Source organism: Cucurbita pepo, chromosome 1, assembly GCF_057944985.1.
Source record: "Cucurbita pepo subsp. pepo isolate OVF chromosome 1, ASM5794498v1, whole genome shotgun sequence".
Taxonomy (NCBI): domain Eukaryota; kingdom Viridiplantae; phylum Streptophyta; class Magnoliopsida; order Cucurbitales; family Cucurbitaceae; genus Cucurbita; species Cucurbita pepo.
Window position 1 is genome coordinate 9,728,647 of NC_141798.1, and position 12,592 is coordinate 9,741,238.

Below are 12,592 nucleotides of genomic sequence, written 5' to 3' on the forward strand. Positions count from 1 at the left end.
GCTCAATTTGTGCGCATGGCATGTCGGGTGCGATCATACCAGCACTAATGCACCGGATCCCATCAGAACTCCGCAGTTAAGCGTGCTTGGGCGAGAGTAGTACTAAGTTGGGTGACCACTTGGGAAGTCCTCGTGTTGCACCCCTTTTTTATATTTCTTTTGCTCGTTACTTCAATTTCTCCCCGTTCTTTTCTTCCTTTCTTTACAAATGGCAACCTCCCCCGCTCGCACGCTCACGCCCATCGCGTTTCTTCTCCCCGACGTGTCCGCGCGGGCCCCGCCGGCCGTTCCCAGCACGTGCGTGCACCCACCCTCGCCTCGATCATGCCCACCCCGCATGCGTTAAATGCAATTTGTGCGCATGGCATGTCGGGTGCGATCATACCAGCACTAATGCACCGGATCCCATCAGAACTCCGCAGTTAAGCGTGCTTGGGCGAGAGTAGTACTAAGTTGGGTGACCACTTGGGAAGTCCTCGTGTTGCACCCCTTTTTTATATTTCTTTTGCTCGTTACTTCAATTTCTCCCCGTTCTTTTCTTCCTTTCTTTACAAATGGCAACCTCCCCCGCTCGCACGCTCACGCCCATCGCGTTTCTTCTCCCCGACGTGTCCGCGCGGGCCCCGCCGGCCGTTCCCAGCACGTGCGTGCACCCACCCTCGCCTCGATCATGCCCACCCCGCATGCGTTAAATGCAATTTGTGCGCATGGCATGTCGGGTGCGATCATACCAGCACTAATGCACCGGATCCCATCAGAACTCCGCAGTTAAGCGTGCTTGGGCGAGAGTAGTACTAAGTTGGGTGACCACTTGGGAAGTCCTCGTGTTGCACCCCTTTTTTATATTTCTTTTGCTCGTTACTTCAATTTCTCCCCGTTCTTTTCTTCCTTTCTTTACAAATGGCAACCTCCCCCGCTCGCACGCTCACGCCCATCGCGTTTCTTCTCCCCGACGTGTCCGCGCGGGCCCCGCCGGCCGTTCCCAGCACGTGCGTGCACCCACCCTCGCCTCGATCATGCCCACCCCGCATGCGTTAAATGCAATTTGTGCGCATGGCATGTCGGGTGCGATCATACCAGCACTAATGCACCGGATCCCATCAGAACTCCGCAGTTAAGCGTGCTTGGGCGAGAGTAGTACTAAGTTGGGTGACCACTTGGGAAGTCCTCGTGTTGCACCCCTTTTTTATATTTCTTTTGCTCGTTACTTCAATTTCTCCCCGTTCTTTTCTTCCTTTCTTTACAAATGGCAACCTCCCCCGCTCGCACGCTCACGCCCATCGCGTTTCTTCTCCCCGACGTGTCCGCGCGGGCCCCGCCGGCCGTTCCCAGCACGTGCGTGCACCCACCCTCGCCTCGATCATGCCCACCCCGCATGCGTTAAATGCAATTTGTGCGCATGGCATGTCGGGTGCGATCATACCAGCACTAATGCACCGGATCCCATCAGAACTCCGCAGTTAAGCGTGCTTGGGCGAGAGTAGTACTAAGTTGGGTGACCACTTGGGAAGTCCTCGTGTTGCACCCCTTTTTTATATTTCTTTTGCTCGTTACTTCAATTTCTCCCCGTTCTTTTCTTCCTTTCTTTACAAATGGCAACCTCCCCCGCTCACGCCCATCGCGTTTCTTCTCCCCGACGTGTCCGCGCGGGCCCCGCCGGCCGTTCCCAGCACGTGCGTGCACCCACCCTCGCCTCGATCATGCCCACCCCGCATGCGTTAAATGCAATTTGTGCGCATGGCATGTCGGGTGCGATCATACCAGCACTAATGCACCGGATCCCATCAGAACTCCGCAGTTAAGCGTGCTTGGGCGAGAGTAGTACTAAGTTGGGTGACCACTTGGGAAGTCCTCGTGTTGCACCCCTTTTTTATATTTCTTTTGCTCGTTACTTCAATTTCTCCCCGTTCTTTTCTTCCTTTCTTTACAAATGGCAACCTCCCCCGCTCGCACGCTCACGCCCATCGCGTTTCTTCTCCCCGACGTGTCCGCGCGGGCCCCGCCGGCCGTTCCCAGCACGTGCGTGCACCCACCCTCGCCTCGATCATGCCCACCCCGCATGCGTTAAATGCAATTTGTGCGCATGGCATGTCGGGTGCGATCATACCAGCACTAATGCACCGGATCCCATCAGAACTCCGCAGTTAAGCGTGCTTGGGCGAGAGTAGTACTAAGTTGGGTGACCACTTGGGAAGTCCTCGTGTTGCACCCCTTTTTTATATTTCTTTTGCTCGTTACTTCAATTTCTCCCCGTTCTTTTCTTCCTTTCTTTACAAATGGCAACCTCCCCCGCTCACGCCCATCGCGTTTCTTCTCCCCGACGTGTCCGCGCGGGCCCCGCCGGCCGTTCCCAGCACGTGCGTGCACCCACCCTCGCCTCGATCATGCCCACCCCGCATGCGTTAAATGCAATTTGTGCGCATGGCATGTCGGGTGCGATCATACCAGCACTAATGCACCGGATCCCATCAGAACTCCGCAGTTAAGCGTGCTTGGGCGAGAGTAGTACTAAGTTGGGTGACCACTTGGGAAGTCCTCGTGTTGCACCCCTTTTTTATATTTCTTTTGCTCGTTACTTCAATTTCTCCCCGTTCTTTTCTTCCTTTCTTTACAAATGGCAACCTCCCCCGCTCGCACGCTCACGCCCATCGCGTTTCTTCTCCCCGACGTGTCCGCGCGGGCCCCGCCGGCCGTTCCCAGCACGTGCGTGCACCCACCCTCGCCTCGATCATGCCCACCCCGCATGCGTTAAATGCAATTTGTGCGCATGGCATGTCGGGTGCGATCATACCAGCACTAATGCACCGGATCCCATCAGAACTCCGCGGTTAAGCGTGCTTGGGCGAGAGTAGTACTAAGTTGGGTGACCACTTGGGAAGTCCTCGTGTTGCACCCCTTTTTTATATTTCTTTTGCTCGTTACTTCAATTTCTCCCCGTTCTTTTCTTCCTTTCTTTACAAATGGCAACCTCCCCCGCTCACGCCCATCGCGTTTCTTCTCCCCGACGTGTCCGCGCGGGCCCCGCCGGCCGTTCCCAGCACGTGCGTGCACCCACCCTCGCCTCGATCATGCCCACCCCGCATGCGTTAAATGCAATTTGTGCGCATGGCATGTCGGGTGCGATCATACCAGCACTAATGCACCGGATCCCATCAGAACTCCGCAGTTAAGCGTGCTTGGGCGAGAGTAGTACTAAGTTGGGTGACCACTTGGGAAGTCCTCGTGTTGCACCCCTTTTTTATATTTCTTTTGCTCGTTACTTCAATTTCTCCCCGTTCTTTTCTTCCTTTCTTTACAAATGGCAACCTCCCCCGCTCGCACGCTCACGCCCATCGCGTTTCTTCTCCCCGACGTGTCCGCGCGGGCCCCGCCGGCCGTTCCCAGCACGTGCGTGCACCCACCCTCGCCTCGATCATGCCCACCCCGCATGCGTTAAATGCAATTTGTGCGCATGGCATGTCGGGTGCGATCATACCAGCACTAATGCACCGGATCCCATCAGAACTCCGCAGTTAAGCGTGCTTGGGCGAGAGTAGTACTAAGTTGGGTGACCACTTGGGAAGTCCTCGTGTTGCACCCCTTTTTTATATTTCTTTTGCTCGTTACTTCAATTTCTCCCCGTTCTTTTCTTCCTTTCTTTACAAATGGCAACCTCCCCCGCTCGCACGCTCACGCCCATCGCGTTTCTTCTCCCCGACGTGTCCGCGCGGGCCCCGCCGGCCGTTCCCAGCACGTGCGTGCACCCACCCTCGCCTCGATCATGCCCACCCCGCATGCGTTAAATGCAATTTGTGCGCATGGCATGTCGGGTGCGATCATACCAGCACTAATGCACCGGATCCCATCAGAACTCCGCAGTTAAGCGTGCTTGGGCGAGAGTAGTACTAAGTTGGGTGACCACTTGGGAAGTCCTCGTGTTGCACCCCTTTTTTATATTTCTTTTGCTCGTTACTTCAATTTCTCCCCGTTCTTTTCTTCCTTTCTTTACAAATGGCAACCTCCCCCGCTCACGCCCATCGCGTTTCTTCTCCCCGACGTGTCCGCGCGGGCCCCGCCGGCCGTTCCCAGCACGTGCGTGCACCCACCCTCGCCTCGATCATGCCCACCCCGCATGCGTTAAATGCAATTTGTGCGCATGGCATGTCGGGTGCGATCATACCAGCACTAATGCACCGGATCCCATCAGAACTCCGCAGTTAAGCGTGCTTGGGCGAGAGTAGTACTAAGTTGGGTGACCACTTGGGAAGTCCTCGTGTTGCACCCCTTTTTTATATTTCTTTTGCTCGTTACTTCAATTTCTCCCCGTTCTTTTCTTCCTTTCTTTACAAATGGCAACCTCCCCCGCTCGCACGCTCACGCCCATCGCGTTTCTTCTCCCCGACGTGTCCGCGCGGGCCCCGCCGGCCGTTCCCAGCACGTGCGTGCACCCACCCTCGCCTCGATCATGCCCACCCCGCATGCGTTAAATGCAATTTGTGCGCATGGCATGTCGGGTGCGATCATACCAGCACTAATGCACCGGATCCCATCAGAACTCCGCAGTTAAGCGTGCTTGGGCGAGAGTAGTACTAAGTTGGGTGACCACTTGGGAAGTCCTCGTGTTGCACCCCTTTTTTATATTTCTTTTGCTCGTTACTTCAATTTCTCCCCGTTCTTTTCTTCCTTTCTTTACAAATGGCAACCTCCCCCGCTCACGCCCATCGCGTTTCTTCTCCCCGACGTGTCCGCGCGGGCCCCGCCGGCCGTTCCCAGCACGTGCGTGCACCCACCCTCGCCTCGATCATGCCCACCCCGCATGCGTTAAATGCAATTTGTGCGCATGGCATGTCGGGTGCGATCATACCAGCACTAATGCACCGGATCCCATCAGAACTCCGCAGTTAAGCGTGCTTGGGCGAGAGTAGTACTAAGTTGGGTGACCACTTGGGAAGTCCTCGTGTTGCACCCCTTTTTTATATTTCTTTTGCTCGTTACTTCAATTTCTCCCCGTTCTTTTCTTCCTTTCTTTACAAATGGCAACCTCCCCCGCTCACGCCCATCGCGTTTCTTCTCCCCGACGTGTCCGCGCGGGCCCCGCCGGCCGTTCCCAGCACGTGCGTGCACCCACCCTCGCCTCGATCATGCCCACCCCGCATGCGTTAAATGCAATTTGTGCGCATGGCATGTCGGGTGCGATCATACCAGCACTAATGCACCGGATCCCATCAGAACTCCGCAGTTAAGCGTGCTTGGGCGAGAGTAGTACTAAGTTGGGTGACCACTTGGGAAGTCCTCGTGTTGCACCCCTTTTTTATATTTCTTTTGCTCGTTACTTCAATTTCTCCCCGTTCTTTTCTTCCTTTCTTTACAAATGGCAACCTCCCCCGCTCGCACGCTCACGCCCATCGCGTTTCTTCTCCCCGACGTGTCCGCGCGGGCCCCGCCGGCCGTTCCCAGCACGTGCGTGCACCCACCCTCGCCTCGATCATGCCCACCCCGCATGCGTTAAATGCAATTTGTGCGCATGGCATGTCGGGTGCGATCATACCAGCACTAATGCACCGGATCCCATCAGAACTCCGCAGTTAAGCGTGCTTGGGCGAGAGTAGTACTAAGTTGGGTGACCACTTGGGAAGTCCTCGTGTTGCACCCCTTTTTTATATTTCTTTTGCTCGTTACTTCAATTTCTCCCCGTTCTTTTCTTCCTTTCTTTACAAATGGCAACCTCCCCCGCTCACGCCCATCGCGTTTCTTCTCCCCGACGTGTCCGCGCGGGCCCCGCCGGCCGTTCCCAGCACGTGCGTGCACCCACCCTCGCCTCGATCATGCTCACCCCGCATGCGTTAAATGCAATTTGTGCGCATGGCATGTCGGGTGCGATCATACCAGCACTAATGCACCGGATCCCATCAGAACTCCGCAGTTAAGCGTGCTTGGGCGAGAGTAGTACTAAGTTGGGTGACCACTTGGGAAGTCCTCGTGTTGCACCCCTTTTTTATATTTCTTTTGCTCGTTACTTCAATTTCTCCCCGTTCTTTTCTTCCTTTCTTTACAAATGGCAACCTCCCCCGCTCGCACGCTCACGCCCATCGCGTTTCTTCTCCCCGACGTGTCCGCGCGGGCCCCGCCGGCCGTTCCCAGCACGTGCGTGCACCCACCCTCGCCTCGATCATGCCCACCCCGCATGCGTTAAATGCAATTTGTGCGCATGGCATGTCGGGTGCGATCATACCAGCACTAATGCACCGGATACCATCAGAACTCCGCAGTTAAGCGTGCTTGGGCGAGAGTAGTACTAAGTTGGGTGACCACTTGGGAAGTCCTCGTGTTGCACCCCTTTTTTATATTTCTTTTGCTCGTTACTTCAATTTCTCCCCGTTCTTTTCTTCCTTTCTTTACAAATGGCAACCTCCCCCGCTCACGCCCATCGCGTTTCTTCTCCCCGACGTGTCCGCGCGGGCCCCGCCGGCCGTTCCCAGCACGTGCGTGCACCCACCCTCGCCTCGATCATGCCCACCCCGCATGCGTTAAATGCAATTTGTGCGCATGGCATGTCGGGTGCGATCATACCAGCACTAATGCACCGGATCCCATCAGAACTCCGCAGTTAAGCGTGCTTGGGCGAGAGTAGTACTAAGTTGGGTGACCACTTGGGAAGTCCTCGTGTTGCACCCCTTTTTTATATTTCTTTTGCTCGTTACTTCAATTTCTCCCCGTTCTTTTCTTCCTTTCTTTACAAATGGCAACCTCCCCCGCTCGCACGCTCACGCCCATCGCGTTTCTTCTCCCCGACGTGTCCGCGCGGGCCCCGCCGGCCGTTCCCAGCACGTGCGTGCACCCACCCTCGCCTCGATCATGCCCACCCCGCATGCGTTAAATGCAATTTGTGCGCATGGCATGTCGGGTGCGATCATACCAGCACTAATGCACCGGATCCCATCAGAACTCCGCAGTTAAGCGTGCTTGGGCGAGAGTAGTACTAAGTTGGGTGACCACTTGGGAAGTCCTCGTGTTGCACCCCTTTTTTATATTTCTTTTGCTCGTTACTTCAATTTCTCCCCGTTCTTTTCTTCCTTTCTTTACAAATGGCAACCTCCCCCGCTCGCACGCTCACGCCCATCGCGTTTCTTCTCCCCGACGTGTCCGCGCGGGCCCCGCCGGCCGTTCCCAGCACGTGCGTGCACCCACCCTCGCCTCGATCATGCCCACCCCGCATGCGTTAAATGCAATTTGTGCGCATGGCATGTCGGGTGCGATCATACCAGCACTAATGCACCGGATCCCATCAGAACTCCGCAGTTAAGCGTGCTTGGGCGAGAGTAGTACTAAGTTGGGTGACCACTTGGGAAGTCCTCGTGTTGCACCCCTTTTTTATATTTCTTTTGCTCGTTACTTCAATTTCTCCCCGTTCTTTTCTTCCTTTCTTTACAAATGGCAACCTCCCCCGCTCACGCCCATCGCGTTTCTTCTCCCCGACGTGTCCGCGCGGGCCCCGCCGGCCGTTCCCAGCACGTGCGTGCACCCACCCTCGCCTCGATCATGCCCACCCCGCATGCGTTAAATGCAATTTGTGCGCATGGCATGTCGGGTGCGATCATACCAGCACTAATGCACCGGATCCCATTAGAACTCCGCAGTTAAGCGTGCTTGGGTGAGAGTAGTACTAAGTTGGGTGACCACTTGGGAAGTCCTCGTGTTGCACCCCTTTTTTATATTTCTTTTGCTCGTTACTTCAATTTCTCCCCGTTCTTTTCTTCCTTTCTTTACAAATGGCAACCTCCCCCGCTCGCACGCTCACGCCCATCGCGTTTCTTCTCCCCGACGTGTCCGCGCGGGCCCCGCCGGCCGTTCCCAGCACGTGCGTGCACCCACCCTCGCCTCGATCATGCCCACCCCGCATGCGTTAAATGCAATTTGTGCGCATGGCATGTCGGGTGCGATCATACCAGCACTAATGCACCGGATCCCATCAGAACTCCGCGGTTAAGCGTGCTTGGGCGAGAGTAGTACTAAGTTGGGTGACCACTTGGGAAGTCCTCGTGTTGCACCCCTTTTTTATATTTCTTTTGCTCGTTACTTCAATTTCTCCCCGTTCTTTTCTTCCTTTCTTTACAAATGGCAACCTCCCCCGCTCGCACGCTCACGCCCATCGCGTTTCTTCTCCCCGACGTGTCCGCGCGGGCCCCGCCGGCCGTTCCCAGCACGTTCGTGCACCCACCCTCGCCTCGATCATGCCCACCCCGCATGCGTTAAATGCAATTTGTGCGCATGGCATGTCGGGTGCGATCATACCAGCACTAATGCACCGGATCCCATCAGAACTCCGCAGTTAAGCGTGCACTCCGCAGTTAAGCGTGCTTGGGCGAGAGTAGTACTAAGTTGGGTGACCACTTGGGAAGTCCTCGTGTTGCACCCCTTTTTTATATTTCTTTTGCTCGTTACTTCAATTTCTCCCCGTTCTTTTCTTCCTTTCTTTACAAATGGCAACCTCCCCCGCTCGCACGCTCACGCCCATCGCGTTTCTTCTCCCCGACGTGTCCGCGCGGGCCCCGCCGGCCGTTCCCAGCACGTGCGTGCACCCACCCTCGCCTCGATCATGCCCACCCCGCATGCGTTAAATGCAATTTGTGCGCATGGCATGTCGGGTGCGATCATACCAGCACTAATGCACCGGATCCCATCAGAACTCCGCAGTTAAGCGTGCTTGGGCGAGAGTAGTACTAAGTTGGGTGACCACTTGGGAAGTCCTCGTGTTGCACCCCTTTTTTATATTTCTTTTGCTCGTTACTTCAATTTCTCCCCGTTCTTTTCTTCCTTTCTTTACAAATGGCAACCTCCCCCGCTCGCACGCTCACGCCCATCGCGTTTCTTCTCCCCGACGTGTCCGCGCGGGCCCCGCCGGCCGTTCCCAGCACGTGCGTGCACCCACCCTCGCCTCGATCATGCCCACCCCGCATGCGTTAAATGCAATTTGTGCGCATGGCATGTCGGGTGCGATCATACCAGCACTAATGCACCGGATCCCATCAGAACTCCGCAGTTAAGCGTGCTTGGGCGAGAGTAGTACTAAGTTGGGTGACCACTTGGGAAGTCCTCGTGTTGCACCCCTTTTTTATATTTCTTTTGCTCGTTACTTCGATTTCTCCCCGTTCTTTTCTTCCTTTCTTTACAAATGGCAACCTCCCCCGCTCGCACGCTCACGCCCATCGCGTTTCTTCTCCCCGACGTGTCCGCGCGGGCCCCGCCGGCCGTTCCCAGCACGTGCGTGCACCCACCCTCGCCTCGATCATGCCCACCCCGCATGCGTTAAATGCAATTTGTGCGCATGGCATGTCGGGTGCGATCATACCAGCACTAATGCACCGGATCCCATCAGAACTCCGCAGTTAAGCGTGCTTGGGCGAGAGTAGTACTAAGTTGGGTGACCACTTGGGAAGTCCTCGTGTTGCACCCCTTTTTTATATTTCTTTTGCTCGTTACTTCAATTTCTCCCCGTTCTTTTCTTCCTTTCTTTACAAATGGCAACCTCCCCCGCTCGCACGCTCACGCCCATCGCGTTTCTTCTCCCCGACGTGTCCGCGCGGGCCCCGCCGGCCGTTCCCAGCACGTGCGTGCACCCACCCTCGCCTCGATCATGCCCACCCCGCATGCGTTAAATGCAATTTGTGCGCATGGCATGTCGGGTGCGATCATACCAGCACTAATGCACCGGATCCCATCAGAACTCCGCAGTTAAGCGTGCTTGGGCGAGAGTAGTACTAAGTTGGGTGACCACTTGGGAAGTCCTCGTGTTGCACCCCTTTTTTATATTTCTTTTGCTCGTTACTTCAATTTCTCCCCGTTCTTTTCTTCCTTTCTTTACAAATGGCAACCTCCCCCGCTCGCACGCTCACGCCCATCGCGTTTCTTCTCCCCGACGTGTCCGCGCGGGCCCCGCCGGCCGTTCCCAGCACGTGCGTGCACCCACCCTCGCCTCGATCATGCCCACCCCGCATGCGTTAAATGCAATTTGTGCGCATGGCATGTCGGGTGCGATCATACCAGCACTAATGCACCGGATCCCATCAGAACTCCGCAGTTAAGCGTGCTTGGGCGAGAGTAGTACTAAGTTGGGTGACCACTTGGGAAGTCCTCGTGTTGCACCCCTTTTTTATATTTCTTTTGCTCGTTACTTCAATTTCTCCCCGTTCTTTTCTTCCTTTCTTTACAAATGGCAACCTCCCCCGCTCACGCCCATCGCGTTTCTTCTCCCCGACGTGTCCGCGCGGGCCCCGCCGGCCGTTCCCAGCACGTGCGTGCACCCACCCTCGCCTCGATCATGCCCACCCCGCATGCGTTAAATGCAATTTGTGCGCATGGCATGTCGGGTGCGATCATACCAGCACTAATGCACCGGATCCCATCAGAACTCCGCAGTTAAGCGTGCTTGGGCGAGAGTAGTACTAAGTTGGGTGACCACTTGGGAAGTCCTCGTGTTGCACCCCTTTTTTATATTTCTTTTGCTCGTTACTTCAATTTCTCCCCGTTCTTTTCTTCCTTTCTTTACAAATGGCAACCTCCCCCGCTCGCACGCTCACGCCCATCGCGTTTCTTCTCCCCGACGTGTCCGCGCGGGCCCCGCCGGCCGTTCCCAGCACGTGCGTGCACCCACCCTCGCCTCGATCATGCCCACCCCGCATGCGTTAAATGCAATTTGTGCGCATGGCATGTCGGGTGCGATCATACCAGCACTAATGCACCGGATCCCATCAGAACTCCGCAGTTAAGCGTGCTTGGGCGAGAGTAGTACTAAGTTGGGTGACCACTTGGGAAGTCCTCGTGTTGCACCCCTTTTTTATATTTCTTTTGCTCGTTACTTCAATTTCTCCCCGTTCTTTTCTTCCTTTCTTTACAAATGGCAACCTCCCCCGCTCGCACGCTCACGCCCATCGCGTTTCTTCTCCCCGACGTGTCCGCGCGGGCCCCGCCGGCCGTTCCCAGCACGTGCGTGCACCCACCCTCGCCTCGATCATGCCCACCCCGCATGCGTTAAATGCAATTTGTGCGCATGGCATGTCGGGTGCGATCATACCAGCACTAATGCACCGGATCCCATCAGAACTCCGCAGTTAAGCGTGCTTGGGCGAGAGTAGTACTAAGTTGGGTGACCACTTGGGAAGTCCTCGTGTTGCACCCCTTTTTTATATTTCTTTTGCTCGTTACTTCAATTTCTCCCCGTTCTTTTCTTCCTTTCTTTACAAATGGCAACCTCCCCCGCTCACGCCCATCGCGTTTCTTCTCCCCGACGTGTCCGCGCGGGCCCCGCCGGCCGTTCCCAGCACGTGCGTGCACCCACCCTCGCCTCGATCATGCCCACCCCGCATGCGTTAAATGCAATTTGTGCGCATGGCATGTCGGGTGCGATCATACCAGCACTAATGCACCGGATCCCATTAGAACTCCGCAGTTAAGCGTGCTTGGGCGAGAGTAGTACTAAGTTGGGTGACCACTTGGGAAGTCCTCGTGTTGCACCCCTTTTTTATATTTCTTTTGCTCGTTACTTCAATTTCTCCCCGTTCTTTTCTTCCTTTCTTTACAAATGGCAACCTCCCCCGCTCGCACGCTCACGCCCATCGCGTTTCTTCTCCCCGACGTGTCCGCGCGGGCCCCGCCGGCCGTTCCCAGCACGTGCGTGCACCCACCCTCGCCTCGATCATGCCCACCCCGCATGCGTTAAATGCAATTTGTGCGCATGGCATGTCGGGTGCGATCATACCAGCACTAATGCACCGGATCCCATCAGAACTCCGCGGTTAAGCGTGCTTGGGCGAGAGTAGTACTAAGTTGGGTGACCACTTGGGAAGTCCTCGTGTTGCACCCCTTTTTTATATTTCTTTTGCTCGTTACTTCAATTTCTCCCCGTTCTTTTCTTCCTTTCTTTACAAATGGCAACCTCCCCCGCTCGCACGCTCACGCCCATCGCGTTTCTTCTCCCCGACGTGTCCGCGCGGGCCCCGCCGGCCGTTCCCAGCACGTTCGTGCACCCACCCTCGCCTCGATCATGCCCACCCCGCATGCGTTAAATGCAATTTGTGCGCATGGCATGTCGGGTGCGATCATACCAGCACTAATGCACCGGATCCCATCAGAACTCCGCAGTTAAGCGTGCACTCCGCAGTTAAGCGTGCTTGGGCGAGAGTAGTACTAAGTTGGGTGACCACTTGGGAAGTCCTCGTGTTGCACCCCTTTTTTATATTTCTTTTGCTCGTTACTTCAATTTCTCCCCGTTCTTTTCTTCCTTTCTTTACAAATGGCAACCTCCCCCGCTCGCACGCTCACGCCCATCGCGTTTCTTCTCCCCGACGTGTCCGCGCGGGCCCCGCCGGCCGTTCCCAGCACGTGCGTGCACCCACCCTCGCCTCGATCATGCCCACCCCGCATGCGTTAAATGCAATTTGTGCGCATGGCATGTCGGGTGCGATCATACCAGCACTAATGCACCGGATCCCATCAGAACTCCGCAGTTAAGCGTGCTTGGGCGAGAGTAGTACTAAGTTGGGTGACCACTTGGGAAGTCCTCGTGTTGCACCCCTTTTTTATATTTCTTTTGCTCGTTACTTCAATTTCTCCCCGT

At 55.8% G+C, this 12,592-nt stretch overlaps 35 non-coding genes and 2 pseudogenes across 35 annotated transcripts; all 37 read left to right on the forward strand.

The window, feature by feature from the left end:
* Positions 1 to 25: 25 nt before the first annotated feature.
* On the forward strand, positions 26 to 144 carry LOC147794600 (5S ribosomal RNA). Its single transcript, XR_015414539.1, has one exon. It is a non-coding gene; the product is annotated as a 5S ribosomal RNA (ribosomal RNA).
* Positions 145 to 371: 227 nt separating this feature from the next.
* Positions 372 to 490, forward strand: LOC147794601 (5S ribosomal RNA). The gene has a single exon (XR_015414540.1). It is a non-coding gene; the product is annotated as a 5S ribosomal RNA (ribosomal RNA).
* Positions 491 to 717: 227 nt separating this feature from the next.
* Positions 718 to 836, forward strand: LOC147794602 (5S ribosomal RNA). The gene has a single exon (XR_015414542.1). It is a non-coding gene; the product is annotated as a 5S ribosomal RNA (ribosomal RNA).
* Positions 837 to 1,063: 227 nt separating this feature from the next.
* On the forward strand, positions 1,064 to 1,182 carry LOC147794603 (5S ribosomal RNA). The gene has a single exon (XR_015414543.1). It is a non-coding gene; the product is annotated as a 5S ribosomal RNA (ribosomal RNA).
* Positions 1,183 to 1,409: 227 nt separating this feature from the next.
* LOC147794604 (5S ribosomal RNA) lies at positions 1,410 to 1,528 on the forward strand. Its single transcript, XR_015414545.1, has one exon. It is a non-coding gene; the product is annotated as a 5S ribosomal RNA (ribosomal RNA).
* A 219-nt stretch (positions 1,529 to 1,747) lies between these two features.
* On the forward strand, positions 1,748 to 1,866 carry LOC147794605 (5S ribosomal RNA). Its single transcript, XR_015414546.1, has one exon. It is a non-coding gene; the product is annotated as a 5S ribosomal RNA (ribosomal RNA).
* Positions 1,867 to 2,093: 227 nt separating this feature from the next.
* LOC147794606 (5S ribosomal RNA) lies at positions 2,094 to 2,212 on the forward strand. The gene has a single exon (XR_015414548.1). It is a non-coding gene; the product is annotated as a 5S ribosomal RNA (ribosomal RNA).
* Positions 2,213 to 2,431: 219 nt separating this feature from the next.
* On the forward strand, positions 2,432 to 2,550 carry LOC147794607 (5S ribosomal RNA). The gene has a single exon (XR_015414550.1). It is a non-coding gene; the product is annotated as a 5S ribosomal RNA (ribosomal RNA).
* Positions 2,551 to 2,777: 227 nt separating this feature from the next.
* On the forward strand, positions 2,778 to 2,896 carry LOC147794608 (5S ribosomal RNA). The gene has a single exon (XR_015413283.1). It is a non-coding gene; the product is annotated as a 5S ribosomal RNA (ribosomal RNA).
* A 219-nt stretch (positions 2,897 to 3,115) lies between these two features.
* On the forward strand, positions 3,116 to 3,234 carry LOC147794609 (5S ribosomal RNA). Its single transcript, XR_015414551.1, has one exon. It is a non-coding gene; the product is annotated as a 5S ribosomal RNA (ribosomal RNA).
* Positions 3,235 to 3,461: 227 nt separating this feature from the next.
* On the forward strand, positions 3,462 to 3,580 carry LOC147794610 (5S ribosomal RNA). The gene has a single exon (XR_015414555.1). It is a non-coding gene; the product is annotated as a 5S ribosomal RNA (ribosomal RNA).
* A 227-nt stretch (positions 3,581 to 3,807) lies between these two features.
* On the forward strand, positions 3,808 to 3,926 carry LOC147794611 (5S ribosomal RNA). The gene has a single exon (XR_015414558.1). It is a non-coding gene; the product is annotated as a 5S ribosomal RNA (ribosomal RNA).
* A 219-nt stretch (positions 3,927 to 4,145) lies between these two features.
* LOC147794612 (5S ribosomal RNA) lies at positions 4,146 to 4,264 on the forward strand. Its single transcript, XR_015414559.1, has one exon. It is a non-coding gene; the product is annotated as a 5S ribosomal RNA (ribosomal RNA).
* Positions 4,265 to 4,491: 227 nt separating this feature from the next.
* Positions 4,492 to 4,610, forward strand: LOC147794613 (5S ribosomal RNA). The gene has a single exon (XR_015414560.1). It is a non-coding gene; the product is annotated as a 5S ribosomal RNA (ribosomal RNA).
* A 219-nt stretch (positions 4,611 to 4,829) lies between these two features.
* On the forward strand, positions 4,830 to 4,948 carry LOC147794614 (5S ribosomal RNA). The gene has a single exon (XR_015414562.1). It is a non-coding gene; the product is annotated as a 5S ribosomal RNA (ribosomal RNA).
* A 219-nt stretch (positions 4,949 to 5,167) lies between these two features.
* On the forward strand, positions 5,168 to 5,286 carry LOC147794615 (5S ribosomal RNA). Its single transcript, XR_015414563.1, has one exon. It is a non-coding gene; the product is annotated as a 5S ribosomal RNA (ribosomal RNA).
* A 227-nt stretch (positions 5,287 to 5,513) lies between these two features.
* Positions 5,514 to 5,632, forward strand: LOC147794616 (5S ribosomal RNA). Its single transcript, XR_015412858.1, has one exon. It is a non-coding gene; the product is annotated as a 5S ribosomal RNA (ribosomal RNA).
* A 219-nt stretch (positions 5,633 to 5,851) lies between these two features.
* LOC147794617 (5S ribosomal RNA) lies at positions 5,852 to 5,970 on the forward strand. The gene has a single exon (XR_015412869.1). It is a non-coding gene; the product is annotated as a 5S ribosomal RNA (ribosomal RNA).
* A 227-nt stretch (positions 5,971 to 6,197) lies between these two features.
* Positions 6,198 to 6,316, forward strand: LOC147794618 (5S ribosomal RNA). Its single transcript, XR_015413413.1, has one exon. It is a non-coding gene; the product is annotated as a 5S ribosomal RNA (ribosomal RNA).
* A 219-nt stretch (positions 6,317 to 6,535) lies between these two features.
* On the forward strand, positions 6,536 to 6,654 carry LOC147794619 (5S ribosomal RNA). The gene has a single exon (XR_015412880.1). It is a non-coding gene; the product is annotated as a 5S ribosomal RNA (ribosomal RNA).
* Positions 6,655 to 6,881: 227 nt separating this feature from the next.
* Positions 6,882 to 7,000, forward strand: LOC147794620 (5S ribosomal RNA). The gene has a single exon (XR_015412891.1). It is a non-coding gene; the product is annotated as a 5S ribosomal RNA (ribosomal RNA).
* Positions 7,001 to 7,227: 227 nt separating this feature from the next.
* On the forward strand, positions 7,228 to 7,346 carry LOC147794621 (5S ribosomal RNA). The gene has a single exon (XR_015412901.1). It is a non-coding gene; the product is annotated as a 5S ribosomal RNA (ribosomal RNA).
* A 219-nt stretch (positions 7,347 to 7,565) lies between these two features.
* Positions 7,566 to 7,684, forward strand: LOC147794622 (5S ribosomal RNA). Its single transcript, XR_015413340.1, has one exon. It is a non-coding gene; the product is annotated as a 5S ribosomal RNA (ribosomal RNA).
* A 227-nt stretch (positions 7,685 to 7,911) lies between these two features.
* Positions 7,912 to 8,030, forward strand: LOC147794623 (5S ribosomal RNA). Its single transcript, XR_015413286.1, has one exon. It is a non-coding gene; the product is annotated as a 5S ribosomal RNA (ribosomal RNA).
* Positions 8,031 to 8,257: 227 nt separating this feature from the next.
* On the forward strand, positions 8,258 to 8,395 carry LOC147794624 (5S ribosomal RNA; annotated as a pseudogene).
* Positions 8,396 to 8,622: 227 nt separating this feature from the next.
* Positions 8,623 to 8,741, forward strand: LOC147794625 (5S ribosomal RNA). Its single transcript, XR_015412923.1, has one exon. It is a non-coding gene; the product is annotated as a 5S ribosomal RNA (ribosomal RNA).
* A 227-nt stretch (positions 8,742 to 8,968) lies between these two features.
* On the forward strand, positions 8,969 to 9,087 carry LOC147794626 (5S ribosomal RNA). Its single transcript, XR_015412934.1, has one exon. It is a non-coding gene; the product is annotated as a 5S ribosomal RNA (ribosomal RNA).
* A 227-nt stretch (positions 9,088 to 9,314) lies between these two features.
* LOC147794627 (5S ribosomal RNA) lies at positions 9,315 to 9,433 on the forward strand. The gene has a single exon (XR_015412945.1). It is a non-coding gene; the product is annotated as a 5S ribosomal RNA (ribosomal RNA).
* A 227-nt stretch (positions 9,434 to 9,660) lies between these two features.
* Positions 9,661 to 9,779, forward strand: LOC147794628 (5S ribosomal RNA). Its single transcript, XR_015412956.1, has one exon. It is a non-coding gene; the product is annotated as a 5S ribosomal RNA (ribosomal RNA).
* Positions 9,780 to 10,006: 227 nt separating this feature from the next.
* LOC147794629 (5S ribosomal RNA) lies at positions 10,007 to 10,125 on the forward strand. The gene has a single exon (XR_015412967.1). It is a non-coding gene; the product is annotated as a 5S ribosomal RNA (ribosomal RNA).
* A 219-nt stretch (positions 10,126 to 10,344) lies between these two features.
* Positions 10,345 to 10,463, forward strand: LOC147794630 (5S ribosomal RNA). Its single transcript, XR_015412978.1, has one exon. It is a non-coding gene; the product is annotated as a 5S ribosomal RNA (ribosomal RNA).
* A 227-nt stretch (positions 10,464 to 10,690) lies between these two features.
* On the forward strand, positions 10,691 to 10,809 carry LOC147794631 (5S ribosomal RNA). The gene has a single exon (XR_015412989.1). It is a non-coding gene; the product is annotated as a 5S ribosomal RNA (ribosomal RNA).
* A 227-nt stretch (positions 10,810 to 11,036) lies between these two features.
* Positions 11,037 to 11,155, forward strand: LOC147794632 (5S ribosomal RNA). The gene has a single exon (XR_015413000.1). It is a non-coding gene; the product is annotated as a 5S ribosomal RNA (ribosomal RNA).
* Positions 11,156 to 11,374: 219 nt separating this feature from the next.
* On the forward strand, positions 11,375 to 11,493 carry LOC147794633 (5S ribosomal RNA). Its single transcript, XR_015413106.1, has one exon. It is a non-coding gene; the product is annotated as a 5S ribosomal RNA (ribosomal RNA).
* Positions 11,494 to 11,720: 227 nt separating this feature from the next.
* Positions 11,721 to 11,839, forward strand: LOC147794634 (5S ribosomal RNA). The gene has a single exon (XR_015413287.1). It is a non-coding gene; the product is annotated as a 5S ribosomal RNA (ribosomal RNA).
* Positions 11,840 to 12,066: 227 nt separating this feature from the next.
* LOC147794635 (5S ribosomal RNA) lies at positions 12,067 to 12,204 on the forward strand (annotated as a pseudogene).
* Positions 12,205 to 12,431: 227 nt separating this feature from the next.
* On the forward strand, positions 12,432 to 12,550 carry LOC147794636 (5S ribosomal RNA). Its single transcript, XR_015413011.1, has one exon. It is a non-coding gene; the product is annotated as a 5S ribosomal RNA (ribosomal RNA).
* Positions 12,551 to 12,592: the final 42 nt, after the last annotated feature.